At 43.2% G+C, this 15,828-nt stretch overlaps 1 protein-coding gene across 1 annotated transcript in view; it reads right to left on the minus strand.

Annotated features, from left to right (window-relative positions):
• The window catches only part of LOC118830593 (T cell receptor gamma constant 1), a 93,692-nt gene that overhangs the window by 77,004 nt on the left and 860 nt on the right, over positions 1–15,828 (minus strand). The gene's annotated exons all lie outside the window — the stretch shown is intronic.

Consider the following 15,828-nt stretch of genomic DNA (forward strand, 5'->3'; position numbering starts at 1 on the left):
GAGAGGGAAGGGGAGGAAAGGGAAGAAAATTTGGAACTCAAAAACTTGTGGAACTGAGTGTTGTAAACTAAAAATAAAAGATCTAAAAAATAAAATAAACTCCAGGGGCTCCGTACTGCCTCCAGGAGCAAATACAAAAGCCTCTGTCTGACATTCAAAGCCCTTCCTAACCCACTCCCTCCTACTTTCCAGTCTTCTTACACCTTACTCCCTGACATGTACTTTTTGATCCAGTGACACTGGCCTCCTGATCCATGGACAGGACACTCCACCTTTCTGCTCTAGACATTCTCTCTGGCTGTCCCCCACTCATGGAACAATTGTCCACCTCCACTCAGACTACTGACCTCTCTGATTTTAAGTCCCAACTAAAATCCCACTTTCTCCAGGAAGCTTCCCCTGACCCCTCTTAATTCTACTGCCTTTCCTCTGTTAATTATTTCCTATTTATCCTGCTTTTATATATTTATTTGCATGTTTTCTCCCCAATTAGACTGTAAACTCCTTGAGGGCAGGGGCTGTCTTTTGCCTCTTTTTGTATCCCCAGTGCCTGGCACCTAATAAGCATTTAATAAATGTTTATCGATTGATTGATTAATAGTTACCGTGTGCCAGGAACTGTGCTGAGCCCAGTAACACAAATAAAATTAGAAAGGAAGATAGTTCCTGCTCTTAAGGAGTTTATGCCGTCATGAGGGAAGAAGGAAGGGGATATCAGGGCAGGGACATAGTAGAGAAAGTTCAGAGTCATGAGTGAGGCCTGGAGAGGGCTGGCCTGAGCAAGCTTTTTAAAATGGAGGTTCTGGAAGGAATCATCCAGAGAAAGAGGACACAGGGCACAGGGCACTTCCAGTGTGAGAAGTCTGAGGGTGAAGTGAACTTCCATGCTTAAGCAGTTTCTATGACATCATAGAGAAAATCTGAAGAGTCATAAATGCAGCCTGGAGAGGAGCGAAGATACAATTCAGTTCAATTTAGAATTTAATTCAATTGAACAAACATTTATTAATGCCCCCATTGTGCCAACATGTACCATGCCAGGGGCTGAAGATACAAAACTAAATGTAACCAAATAGCTGTGTCCCCAGGACCTCTCATTCTTCATCCAATCACTTGTGAGTACTCAGTGGGGCTGGGCAAGCACATTTCTGATTCTACCTAAATAACATCACTCAGTCATCATATCATTCAATCAAAGAACATGTTTATTAAGCATCTACTATGTGTCAGGCACTGTACTAGGAACTGAGAGAGAGAGAGAGAGAGAGAGAGAGAGAGAGAGAGAGAGAGAGAGAGAATACCTTTTCACAAGGACTTGCATTCTAATGGGGAAGATGGCAAAGAGATACAGCGAGACAGATAAATAGATAGATAGATATTTCCTAATCTCCATATCTATCTATCTATCTATCTATCTATCTATCTATCTATCTATCTATCTATCTATCTCTACATATATATTCTAAGCTTTAAACTGCTCTAAGATATTTGGGGCAGCCTATATTTAGAGAATAAATAAATAAATTGGAAAAAAAATTTATAGACATTTTCTCAGATAAAGGTCTCATGTCTCAAATATATGAAGAACTTTTTCAAATCTGTAAGAATATGAGTAATTCCTTAGTCAATAAATGGTCAAAGGATATGAACAGGCAGTTTTCCAATGAAAAACCAAAACAATTTATAGTTATAGGAAAGAATTCTGTAAATCACTATTAATGAGAGAAATGCAAATTGAAACGACTTTGAGTTACAATTTTGCACCTATCCGACTTGCTAAAATGAAGGGAAAAGCAACAAAAATTGGAAAAGATGTGGAAAAATTGGGACCCTAACTCACTCTTAGTGGAATTGTGAACTGACACAATCATTATGGAGAGCAATCTAGAATTAGGCTCAAAGAGTTATTAAATGCCTATACCCTTTGACTCAGCAATACACTATTAGTTCTGTTTCCAAAGATGATTATGGAAAAAGGAAAAGAACTTCTATGTTCTAGAGTATTTATAGCTTCTCTCTTTGTGGCAACAAAGAACTGGAAATTGCAGGGATGCCCATCAATTGAAGAAGAGCTGAACAAGTTGTGGTATATGATCATAATAGATACTTCTTTGTTATAAGAAACGATGAGCTCGATGACCTTAGAAAAAGATGTAAAAGGCTTGCATGAAGTAATGAAGAGTGAAATGAGCAGAACCAAGAGGACATCATAGAGACAGTAACAGCAATATTGTTTGAAGGATGACTCTGAGTGACCAGGTTATTTTGACTATTATAAGTACCCAAATTAACTGCAAAGGGCAAATGAAAGAAGATACCATCTGTATCCAGGGAAAGAACTGATAGAAGTATGTATAGAATAATTTGGGGGAGAGGAGAAAAAATAAGGGAGAAGAAATGTACATGATAATTTTGTTATGTATTTTAAGGGAAGAGCAAATTGTACACAACAGTTTTGCAGTTTCACATGCAACCATCTTTTTATTATAGTATGTTACAGAAATGCTTGTTATGTTACATAAATTAAAATAAATTAATTTTAAAAAAGAATAAATGTAAATGTATGTGGAAGATGGTGCCTGAGCTATGTCTCTCCTTCTTGTCCTCAACAGAAACAGTTACCTTCCTCTGGAGATTGTCCTGTGTTTATCTTATCAGCTTTTCATTTGAGGCAGATTGGGAAGGTAGGAATACCTAGGAAAAATGGTGCTGCTCTTCTGACCTAACTGGGAGCAGTTAAGTCCAGGCCAGGGATTTCTTTTATCAGCCTCGATGTTAGCTTGATGTGGGATGAGAATAACTTGGGGCAGACAGCCCCAAGCCTTATGGGCAATTTCCAGTGCTGCAGATGCCCACTAGAACTGTCCCTCAGGGCCTGCTGCTAACACAGGAGGTAGCTAAATGTCCACACCCCAAGAGGCAATGCACACCCAAGTACAGGGCTTCCCTTAAAGGACCTGGAGCTTTCCTCCTACCCCTCTCTTCTAGGGGGAAGGGAACTGGGCTCATGGTTCCTTTCTCCCAGCTCTGCCACTTAACAGCTGTGTGACGCTAGGAAAGTCATCTCTCCTCTCAGGACCTTGGTTTTTCCAGCTTTAACATGGATTAGATGACCCCTGAAGCTCCTCCCATGTCTCGATTTCTGACCCTGAAATCCAGTGGAGAGTCCCATGATGATTTCTGGATTCACATCCAAGTCTAGTGGTCTGTCTTCTGCAAGATGCAACTGTTTCCAGCAAATCCACATGGGACATGATCCTCCTTCAACAGATGATGAGATACAGCTAAGTCATTTGCTTGCCTCCAGCCCTATGGAAGAGGGTTATTTGTGGCCAGCCAGCCAAGGCTGGAAAACAGCTTCAGAATTTCTTGGGATAGAGTGGATGGAATGGGTCATGATGGGTGGAAGACCAAGAAGGAAGAATTTTTCTTCTTTTTTAAATGCTGTTTTATTTTTGCTTCTTACAGAAACCCTCCTCTGGATATTTGTCCCTGTGAGATCCCAACAGTGCTGTAATAGGTGGCTTCATTTGCTTTTGTGATGTTGTTTGTGGTTATGGTGGAAAAGCTCTTCCTTTTCTCTTCCTCCAGTCAGGATCCTTGGTGGCCAACTGTTGGGCAGCTTTGGAGGAGACATATGGGTCACATTGGACACACAGGCAGTTACCTGACTTCCTGGGGATACTATTGCATGATAAGATGGTGCTGAAGGGAGAAGACAGATGGGGCATAGAGCATCTGCATGATTTTCTGGGATGAACAGGTAAAAGAGGGCAGGCACAGGTGTAATGTTATTATGTTAATGTAAATGTCATTGATGCTTCCCTATCTGAAAAGTAAGAGAGAATCACAGAGTGGGGCTGGGAAAATTTGGGGAGGGGGTGTAGCTGTTTTAAAATTAGAGGAGAAAGCAGGGCAAGCCCAGACTCAACCGATGCTTGAAGTGGCTGCCATTGCCACTGATTCGATTAAGAAACAGAGGGAAAATCTAGAGCTAGGAGAAGCCTAAAGGTGGCATTATAGTACCCCAGAACAGTTGGGGTAGGACCCAGCCAGTCAGAGGTTTTCTCATCACCAGTAACTGGTATGGCCATGCAGGATCCTAAGTACCCACCAAAAAGCAAATGTTATATACGCCGATGAAGATTTGAGGATGTCACTCTTCTAAAAACTTCATGTTCATCCTGAGGTGGAGATAATATTGTTTCCCAGAGTCCTTGGATACTTTAGCAGGATTCTCATAATCAGGCAGCAAGTTCTACAAGTTGGTTTTGTGTTGGGTATCCCTCTGCATGCATGAAGGGCTTAATGAATGATTTTAGAATTTTATTGAATCGGGTAAGTTTATCCCTGTTCTCAATCATCTTAAAGTTTTCACCTTGCCTGGGTTCCAGTTTCTTTATCTGCAAAACGGGAACAATTATATCTGTGCTACCAAAGTCACAGGGAGGTTGTCAGGAAGGAATAAATGAATAGAAGTGAAAGGAATAAATGAAAATAAATAAATAAATGAATACTTACTATGTGCCAGGTACTCTGCTAAGTGCCGGCTGGGTATACAAGTACAAACAAACAAGACATTCCTTTTCCTCCAAGAAATCACATATGAATGGCAAAGAAACAGTAGTGTGCTATTGCCAGCTGTTTCCTGGCTCAGCAGAACTGATTGAAATTTTCAGTGCGAATATTTATTCTTCTAGGCAAATGTTACAAATCAGGGCTTGACTTATGGCACTGATGGTTGCCTAGTCTTGAGGACATGACAGAGAAGATGTTAATAATACAAGTTAAACTTAAAATGTGTTGTGTATACTTTTTTTGAGACCTGGTTGTTAAACATTTACCAGCACCACAGGATAGAGAACACATCTATCAAAGAAGTGCCTGGGGAAGGGAATGAGGGAAGGTTTTGTAACATGTAAAGCATGTTAGAAATGCATGCCTGGGCTCTTATTAGTGTCCTCATTAGTAAAATAAAGGAGGTTGAAAAGATGGCCTCCTAGTTCATTCTTCTATTTTAAGATCTCTCTCTCTCTCTCTCTCTCTCTCTCTGTCTCTCCACTTGTTTATTCATTTGTACATTTGTTTGTTTGACCTTTCATCAGCTCTAGGAACTCTTAAGCAGACAGGAATTCTGCCAGTTTCTTGTGTGGACACACACATGCTGACTTTGCATGTGACATCTCTATCTTACAATTACTTTTATATACAAGTTGTAAAAAAAAAACCAGGAAAAAGTCTAGAGGACAAAATGAGATAGATGTGGATTTCTGTGAGTATTCCTTCATAACATGATGAATTTGCATACTGGTGGGTTTTCCTAGTCTTAAGCTGCATCCACAGGCTCAAAGTAAGAAATTTAGTAACATTTGAGTTTTGGGTGTTAGGAGAAGTGTGTGCGTGCGTGCGTGGGTGTGTGTGTGTGTGTATGTGTGTGTGTGGTGGTAGTGCGAGCTTGACTAAGGTTCTTGCTCCATAATTCTGCACAGACCATATTGCTAAGCTAATGGCATGAGCAGCTGCTACTTACGAAAAAGTGAGGCTGGGGAACTAGAGGCAGCCGCAATTTCAGCACAATGGAGAGCTCATCAGTCTCTATGGAACTCTCTTTGCTATTGGGCAAAGTGGACATTGGAGGGTCTAATTCTGATAATGAATATAAGTTGGCTAGTAGCAGGGCCCCTCAGGGGCTAAACTGTTATGGACTGAGTTTTATCCCTGAAGGAAAAAAATACTCATAACCCTTGGGTGATAAGGCTTAAAGATCATAGGATCAGAGCCCATTTAACCCAACCCTCTCATTTTACAGAGGTCCAAGAGGGTGGTAGCTTCTCTGGGGTCACACAGTAGTGAGGTCACCCAGTTAGCTAGTGGCAATGGCTGGACAAGATAAAGCTCATGATCTGATGATAGTCAACCTTGTTCTAGGGCTTTCATGTATATTTTATTTGATCCTTAAAACATCCCTGTAACATAGTCTGGGCAATCATCCCCATTTCACAGATTAAGAAACTGAGCAATGGGGAGGTTCAGGAGCTTGCTTAAGGTCATCTTGGCTAGTATCAACAGACTTAGGTCTCAGACCCAGGTTGTTAGCCTCCCTGTTATAGTTTCATGAGTTTTAAGAAGGAAAGGAGAAAATCAAGGAAAGACAATGCTCCTGGATGCCTTGGACCATTTGCTCACATGGGACTGGCCATCACCTGCCAGGGTTGTGTCCTGGAATCCCAGAATATCAGAGATGGTCACAGCGACTCCAGAAAGAGGGATAGGCCTCCTCAATTTTTTCTGAGGAATGTTATCTGGTCTTCTTGGCCCCATCATCTTGTACTACATTCATTTTTGTACATGTCACATCCCCTCACCTCCAATGGACTGGGGGCTCCTTAAGGAGTAGTCTATTTCATCTCTTTATGGCCCATGATGAGCCTTAGTGGACACTTGTCAAATTGCTTAAAATAATGATTTTAGAATGAGAAATTTAGAACTAGAAAGGACTTCAAAGGCCAGAGAGTCCATGATATACACACACAAAGGTATACATATAGATGTATATATACACACATACACCTATATACATATATGCACATATATAATACATACACATATGTATACAATATTATATATATGTATATATATACATATACACATACGAAATGGAGGCCAAGACAAATGGAATATCTAATCCCCATTGCCAGAAATCTTAAGTATCCCAGGCAGGATTTGAATTCAGTTCATTTGACTCCAAAGCCAATGCTCATGATGCCTCTTTAGTAAATGGCAGCATTAGAATTTGAACTCAGGCTTTCTAACAGCACCCTTAATCTTCTTTCCACTAGACCACACTGCCTTACTGCCTTTTAAGCTGTATTGGGTGAGCTGAAGGTAGAAGATACTGGTTTCTTGTCCTCAGATTTGTTCTGAATGATCCATGACTCTCTGCCACCCATCCATGTTGCTCCCTTGGGGAGGGACCCCTGAAATCCTTTGGTCTGTTTCCAAGCATTTGCACCTGATAGTGAGATTCAACAGCTATTTATTAGGTGAGTACTTTTTGCCTGCTACATGTATTCAGTCCTGGGGATATGAAAGTAAAAAGAGATGGTCCCTGCCTTGAGGGAGTTAACCTTTTTCTGAGGGGGAAGCATCAAGTGCACAGAGAAGCAAATATGGGGAATTTAAGGAGTGAGAGATCACTGATAATTTAGGGGATCAAGGAAAGGTTTTCTTCAGAACTAAGCTTTGGGGGAGAAGACAAGTTTACTAAGGCAGTCATAAGGAATGTATGTCAGGCATTGTACAAAAGCATAGAGTTGGGAGACACAATGACTAGGTCAGGGCGCAGCAAGAGGACTAATTGGACTAGACCATGGACTGCATAAAGGGGAATTGTAGAAAAATCTCTGGAAAAGTCCTATAGAACCAGTCTGTGAAGGGCTTTAAATGCCAAGCTGAAGAAGTGTTTTATGCTAGAGCCAACAATAAGAAGCCACTGAAAGTTCTGGACATAGTGAGACCCGGGCTTGAAGAAAATTGTTTTTATTTTTGTATGGAAGATGGATTGAAAAGGGAAAGGCCTGGAAGCAGGGAGACCAATTGTGGGCCATTACAATAGTCCTGGTGAGGTCCCTGGTGAGGTCTCTCCTTGCTCCAGACCCACGTAAAGAGGAGAGGTGACCAGGGAAGGGACTTAGGCTTGAGGAAGGCTTTGTAAACTGGAAAGCATGATAGAAATGTGCACTTGTGCTCTTAGTCTGTGTCCCTGGTAGTGAAGTCAAGGATTTTAAGAGATGCTCTCGAGTAATCCTTCCAGCTCTGCCATTTGTGAGTTTTCTCTCCCATTTTCACCAACTCCAGCTACTCTGAAGTCAACATCATTTTCACTAGTTTTTTTGAATGATCAGATTCGCACTGACTTTGCTGTGGCTTCCCGGCTCTGCTCCTGACTCTCTAGGCTTCTTCACTGTGATCTCACCTTGTACAATGCACCCTCGCTGCATCTACTTCCCAAGATTAACTGTACAAGTGGGCCTGACTTTGGTACAAAATGAGTTTCCAGAGTCCACTTAGTTCTTGCTCTCTGGTGCCCTCTTGTGGTAGACTGAAGCACTACTCAGCCTAGACTACAAGTTAACCCCTTGGGGTGTGTGGGTGTGTGTGTGTGTGTGTGTGTGTGTGTGTAATGGTAATCAGGGCAGGGCTTTTTTTTTTTCTTAAATGCCTTTAATGATTCTGGCCTTTGTTTGAATGGGGCTGATAAAGTGGGATTTTGTCTTGGAATGTTTCTCAGGACTGAGACAATTGGGAGTCATTGCCTGGAAACCCTGTATGTGGTGGTACTAGGGATTAACTAACTTTCCCACACCCTGAATGGGACTTTTCACTGTTCTTTGTTTGAGTGGTTCTAGCACTGAGGTAATCAAGTGCCCCAGGACCCTGAGATGGGTATATAATATCTGAGGTTGGTGTTTGACTTTTGGGGGTACATTCACTGAAGGAATGTGGGTGGTGTGACTCTGGGCAAGCTGTTGAACCCGCCTCACCCCTGGCTTTGTAACCCAGATAGATGTTGGTGATTCTCTGGTAACTATGAATTGTGATTTGATCAGACAAAGTCTATCTGTTGATGTTTGTAATTTCTGTTTGTATTTGCTCTGAAGTTCAGGGGGCTGATCTTTTCCCCCTGAACTAAGTAAATGATATGTTTATGTTTAATTAAACTGAGATTGTTAACCTCTTAAAGTTGTTTTCCTTAGAAAAGCAGATCAAAAAACCTGTGTTGGCAGCTATCTGTGTGCTGGTTGTTGCCGGTCTTAAACAGACACAGTAGCTGCTAGCAGATTGTTGCTACAAAATGGCATAGTCATGGCAGGATCTGCAGATTAAAAGGAAAGGATGGAGTTTTGGGGTACTGAGATAGTGGTTGGATGTGTCCCAGCATTGGGTTGCTTTTAATACTTGTGGTGGCTATGGTTCTGTGAAGCCCCAGAGGCCTGAAGCAGAGCAGGCAAGTGGCAGTGATGGGAGCTCGGAGCAGGGGCCCTGGGCGATAATCTCTTCTTCCCTTTCCCTACCCCACTAGTGCTCTGGAGGAGACAGGTCAGAGCAGAAGCTGTGGGAGGAAAACAAGCAGAGGCTTAGGGGAGGTGTGGATGGTGGGAGCAAGGGCTTGAGTGAATTATCCCAGCTCCAGATTGTGCTGAAAGAGTGAATGTCCTGAGATTGTATTGTATGTGGAGTTTTGAAACAGGAGTGAAGAATGGCCTTTGTGCAGATTTGTCAGGAGCGGCTGGTGAGGAGAAAGAAGAAGTCGACGGTGGCTGCCAAAATACTGACCCACATGGAGCAGAAGACTGCTTGCATGAGAACTTTGGAAAGGTGAGAACCATGAGTTGCCTTCGAGCCAACTTTGGTGAGGTGAGCGAAAAGGTGGGGAACCACCTACCTCGGGATTCCCACAGAAGCCAGGAGTGGCCAGCAGGAACTGGATGACCAGGAACCCAGGAGCTTGGAATTCAGCCCTGGGACAAGATGGAAGCTTTTCAGCAAGGTGCTGAGTGTGCTTTTTGCTATCTTCCCCTGGGACTGTTTGGGACCTGGGAGGGAGGGATGGAGCTGTGTATGGCGGGGGGGGGAGTGCCTTGGACCCCCAAGGACTTTGTTGTACAGCCACCTCTCAGTACTTGGAAGGGGGGTGCTGGAGCAGTGTGGGGAGAAGGACACATCCCCAAGAGAACTCTATTTGGACTTTGTGTTTGGACTTTGCTAATTAAAGCTTGCGGGTACCTGAGGGTGCCAGGAGGAAGCCTGCTCAGGGCTCCGAACAGGATATAATTGAGGGCAGCTTGGTGTTTGACTTTTGGGAGCTCATTCATGGAAGGAGTGTTGAGACTCTGGGTAAGCCAGTGTAACTGCCCCCTGGCTTTGATAACCCAGACAGATATTGGTGTTTCTCTGGTAACTATTAATTGTGATTTGAATCGGACAAGGTCTGTCTGTTGATGTTTGTAACTTCTGTTTGTATTTGCCTTGAAGTTCAGGGGGTTGATCTTTTCCTCCTTAACTGATTGATATATGTATGTTTGATTAAACTGAGATTGTTAACCCCTTAAAGTTGCTTTCCTTAGAAAAGCAGATCAAGGAACCTGTGTTAGCAGCCTTCTGTGTGCTGGTTGTTGTTGGTTTTACACAGCCACAGTAGCTGCTAGCAAGATTGTTGTTACAATGTGTGTGTGTGTGTGTGTGTGTGTGTGTGTGTGTATTGGGAGTGGGAAGCAGTTGGAGTTACTTTAAACAGGCAATTCTTGTTTCTCATAGATTGGTCAATTCGTTTCAGCTCAAGAAAAAAAATATTGATCTGAGTTGAACAAAATGAAATTTGATGAGGACAAGTGTGAAGACAGAAACACAGAATTTCAGAGCTGGAAGGATCTGCGGCAGCCTCTAGTCTGTGAGAAATGTGATTTTGGGGATCACTGGACTTCCCCAAATTGTGAGAACATGCAGCTTTGGGGATCATTGGACTTTCTAGGCAGGGCCAAAGTCCTGAGGAAGAACCCTGTGATAATCCCTAGGGAAGGCTGTACAGACCACAGGACTCCCAGAGGAAGACCAAGTGGTAGCCATCCCTTAATCTGTAGGGATCACAGGACCTCCTAGGGGTCAGACCCTAAGGAAGACTCAAGTGATGTCCCCTTAAGAAGGCCGTGCAGACCACAGGGTTCCCCAAGGGAATCCAGAGTGGTAGCCCTCTTAACACCCGCAGTGGGGATCACAGGACACCCCAAGACAAGATTCAGGAGTAAGCCTGGCGAGCTTCTGCTGCCTGTTGCTTCCCTTCACTTGACCTTAGGAAAATCCATGTGATTTGCCCATTCTCACCCAAAGAACTCAAGACCAGAGTGGGCAGAGGAAGGCATTTTATTACGCTCCTCGAGAGCAGGTGCAGTGCTCATGGGAACACTCACACTGATACAGCGGCAGGAGCGGGGGTAACCATTCCCTCCACTCCTGCTAGAGTCATGGTTAGTTTACAATCTTTGTTTTTTACATAGTTTTCCTAGGTTATACAGTTTATATAAATAGGATAATAAGGATACAGAAGCAAAAGTGAAGTTAATTAGATTTTCCTTGTCTTAGTTTAGGATTAAACTATATTCTTTTACTTCCCCTACTTTCCCTCTTTAACGTATGCAAATTATGCAAATCAGTAGACCTGGATTCTTGACCAAGATCAGACCCTAGATGAGCTTGAACAGGTTCAAGTGGGTTTGGCCTCTCTAATTCCCTATACTGCCTTCTCAAAAAGTATGCACATGAGTACAAGCTTCTGACCTCTCACCTGACCAACCTTGAGGCCTGGTCTCTGCTAAAGCTGGGGTGAGGGAGGGCAGGGAAGCACACCTTTCGTTCTGTGGAAACAAAACTCCTCCTCCCATTTCTTACAAGTCCAACACACAACGAAAGAATTCTGTACTCTACAAGTGGTTATCTGGGCTCTGCTTGAAGACCTCCAGGGAGGAGACACCCACCTCCTCTCAAAGCAGCCCATCCCACTTCAGGCTAGTGCTCATTGGCAGGAAGCTTTCCTTTATTTTCTCCTCTACCTGCTCTATTGCTGACCCTCCAGGCTTCTCTACTACAGCATGACTTTGCATGATGCACTTTCTCCCTTACCTTCCATCTGTATTCCAAGTTTAACTGCCCAGGTGGGCATGGCTCTGCGACAAAATGAGTTTTTAGAGTCTGCGGATCAAATGGCATCACAATGCAAAGGGTGCTAGACATACATCCAGGAGAGAATCAGCGATCAGATCCTTCTGATATTCAGGAGCTGTGGGAACACGGGCTAGTCCACTTTTATGAGCCTCAGGATATCAATAGCACCTGCCTCATCTCACTTAATTGTTACGAGTCTTAGAAGAGTTCATCTGCAGAGGGCTTCGTAAGCCTTAAAGCCTTGGACATATGCTAGCTACTGTCATTGCTCAAACAGAAGATCCAAAGCCTGCCTCCAGGTGTGGCCTCAGCCATAGCTAGGCCTGCCCTTGTCCCCTGGGACACAGAAAAAGCGTCTCAGGAGAAGATACAGCAACACTGATTGAAATCCTGAAAAGGGCAAAAGTAAGGATGGAAGCCAATGCCAGAGGAAAGTGTAAGAGGAATCTGGAATCAGGGCACCTGGGTGCCTTGCTCTGCCCTTTGCTGCCCACATGAACTTGGGTGAGCCACGCCCCCTTTGTTCTGTAGATTGCTAAGTCGGTGAGGGTGGAGAAGCCAAAGGGGATTCTGGTGTAAGGTCAGTGTCCACCTATTAGAAGCCATGGAATTGCCTCCAGGTTTCCTAGGAGTTCCATCATTTGTTTCATATCAGGAGAGAAGTTTAACGTTATGCATTTTTACCACCATTACTACTACTTCTACAGCTTGTTGTTCAGTCCAGTCCAACTCTTCATGATCCCATTTGGAGTTTTCTAGGCAAAGATACTGAAGTGATCTGCCATTACCTTCTCCAGTTCATTTTACAGATGAGGAAACTGAGGCAAACAGAATTAAGCAGTTTTCCCGGGGTCACACCACTAGTAAGTGTCTGAGGCCAGATTTGAACTCACGAAGATGAGTCCTCCCGACTCCAGGCCTGGCACTCTATGCACTGATCCATCTAGTTCCACCACCACCACCACCACTACCACCATGATTATTACTACTACTACTGATGATGATGATGATGATGATGATGATGATGATAGCGATGATGATGGTGATAATTCTAGCTAACATTTACATAGCACTTTAAAGTTTGCAAAGCACTTAACAATTTTGTCTCCTTTTATCCTGACTTCAAGTCAGGAGGAGGAAGAGGTAGGTGTTATTATTATTCCCCGTTTACAGAAGAAGAAGCTGAAGCAAATGGAGGTTAAGTGACTTGTCCAGGGACACCCGCCTAGTAAGTGTCTGAGGCAGGATTTGGAGTTTGGTCTACCTGTCTACATGTCCAGCGCTCTGGTCTGTTTAAGAACCAAAATTGGTTCCCTTTTGCTTTTGTGATGATAAAAGTTCCTCAACTTACCATTTAAAGCACTTTAAGACCTGGCTGCAAGAGGCCTTTCCAGATTCAGTGCCCACCACTTCCCTTCATACATTTTAGGTTCCAAAAAACTGACCCTTCTACTACAGCTCCACAAAGTTAACATTTCCTCTCCTACCTCTGGCCTTTGTGCCCAGAGTTCTCTCCCTCTTTACCTACATCTCTCAGACCCTGGTCTTCTTCAAGGCTTTACTCACCTCCTAAGACATATCATTCCTCATCCCTTGCCATCCTCATAGAATGTAAGTCTCTTGAAGAAAAGGATTATTAGCTTTGTCTTCCTAAGGAGTACCTGACCCAGGGCCAACACATGACAAGCACTTAATAAATGCTTCCTTAATTGGAACAGAACAGATTACTTCCATTATTTCCTCATCATGGAGGGAAGATTAGCCAAGTCCCTGCACAGATTGAAGAGAGAAAGGGCAGGGTAGAATTGAAGAAGCTTGCCCTGCTGTGTTGAGTACCAGCTCCTCCAAGCTGTCAAAGACAGCAGGGTCTTTTGTGTGGAGAGGAGATGCACCCTGGGGCACTGTGGTTATCCCAGACCAGACAGCACAGTAATACATCCCAGTATCGCTCACATCTAGCTTTTTGATTAGCAAGATACTGTTCCTATCATTAATTTCATCCTTATGGGCCCGGAATTTATTTTCATCACAGCTCCTATCAAACTTGGTTGTGCCTAATTGCAATGAAAAGGAGAGCAAGTGCTCTGGGGCCCTCCCATCCTGGAGTCGGTACCAGTGCACCACGGTGGAAATGGCATCAAAGAGTTTGCAGGTGAGGATGGCCGAGCATCCCTGAATGCCCGTGACAGAGACCTCCTGCACCAGGCGGGCACTGGACAGATGAGCTGCAATAAGAATAAAGCCATCAGGAGAGAAGAGGATGAAGGAGACTTGGGCTGTACCAAGGGTGCCATGGCCACAACACACTTACCAGGAAGCAGGGAAAGCAAAAGCAAGAAAAAGATTCTCCCATGCTCCTAGCTGCAAGGAAACCTTTCTTTTTGGTTACAGTTCTGGGGAGATTTAGATGAGAGGAGTCAGAAAGCTGTGCCCAACTAGCAGAAAGGCTTCTCCCAGTGCTGCTCTTCTCGAGGCACTTCCTTTTTGGCTGGGGGTGGGGAGAGATGCAGGTGCTAGGTCTAGTAACCCATACTGAACATAGGCCAGGTGCCAGCAGAAGAGATCAAAGAGAGAAAGCAAAGGGAGGATGGCCTCAAGGAGTCTCAATGGATGGGAAGGATGAAACACCCTTCTGCTCTCCATTAGAGGAAATAACAATGAATTGGGTTTCCAAAGTGAGTCTGAAGAGAATGAACATCCATTAATCACCAAAGGAAACTGGCTTCCTTCTAATTTTATTTAGTGCATATTCAGCCCAGACTTTGTGATCCCCAAGCCCTCTCATTCCCATTTTCTCCATGTTAGGGAAAACCCCTAAACTCATTGCCCTTTTATAAGCACTTCACTTTGTACTGGACACTATAATTGGTCCTTTGCATTTTATCCATTGTTGGGCAGTACTGGGCTTGCTCACAGTCTTCTGAAGGCATCAGAGGGTGCTAGAATGTTATAGTTAGAAGGGACCCTGGGTGTTATTGAATCCAACCTCTCACTTACAGACCCAGAAAATGAGACACATGGATATGTTTGATGTCATAGTGAGTGAGCCCCAGAACACCGCAGACCATTCAGGCCAACGCCTGTCCCCTATACAAAGCCCCTCCTGTGAACCTGTATGTATGGCATCCTTCCAAAACACAAGAGTACAGGGATGGCTCTCATCAGGGCTCTCCAGTTTGAGGAATGTGGGGAGGCTTTACTAATGGCCCAAAGGACCTTCTGAGTGTTCTCACCTTCGAAGCAGGGACAATTTTGTAAGGGTCAAATTGGATAATGGCTGAAACACACTTAGCAAACATCTCTTCTATGTCTCCATATCCTACATGCTTAGCTCACTGTCTTGCTCATAGTGAGCTCTTCATAAATGGTGTCTATGTCATTCTTGCTTATTGTCATTGTTCCTAAAATGGTTTAGGAAGTGAAAATAATAGCAGGTGATTACTCCATATTAGAATTTGTGATATGGAGAAAAAAGAAAAACCAGACATAATATGTTGTGTGCCCTAGATATTGGGAGAGAAGACTTCAAAGACTCAAAGAACACACAGAAAGGTCCCAGGTCCCAGAATTCTACTGGGATGGTCATCTAGGATAAATAGGAAACTCTCTAGAGGGAAGATTTGAAGACACAATGAGAAAAAATTCCAACGAGGAAGTAAAATGGTAGTTGTTGAAACAGACCAATGTGGATGCACAGGGAACTTACTCACCAATTTAAATTTTTATAGGATATGCAGAGAAGACAAAAGCAAGTGTAGATAATGAAAAATTAATAAAAGAAGTATGGCATAATCTTCTAGAAAATACTTTGAGGTGCTAAAGCTGCGAACAGGGCAAGGTTGTTGAGGAAAGAAAGATAAGGATTACAAATAAATTTTTAAAGAGGCTATACTGGAGAAAAGAGGAAAATCAAAGATAAATAAGAACCCTATTTAGAGTGAATTGTATGACAATAACTGATGAAGTCAAAGGCAGAGTTGTACAATTATTACTTTCTTTGTGTTTTCTCTGCTAGTAAGAATGAACTTTGAGCAGAAAAGGAGAGAACACAAAAGGAAAATAGGGAGTTGCTTCTATTGAGAAGTAGGGAAGTAATAAAAGAATGCTGAG

Source organism: Trichosurus vulpecula, chromosome 9, assembly GCF_011100635.1.
Source record: "Trichosurus vulpecula isolate mTriVul1 chromosome 9, mTriVul1.pri, whole genome shotgun sequence".
NCBI lineage: Eukaryota > Metazoa > Chordata > Mammalia > Diprotodontia > Phalangeridae > Trichosurus > Trichosurus vulpecula.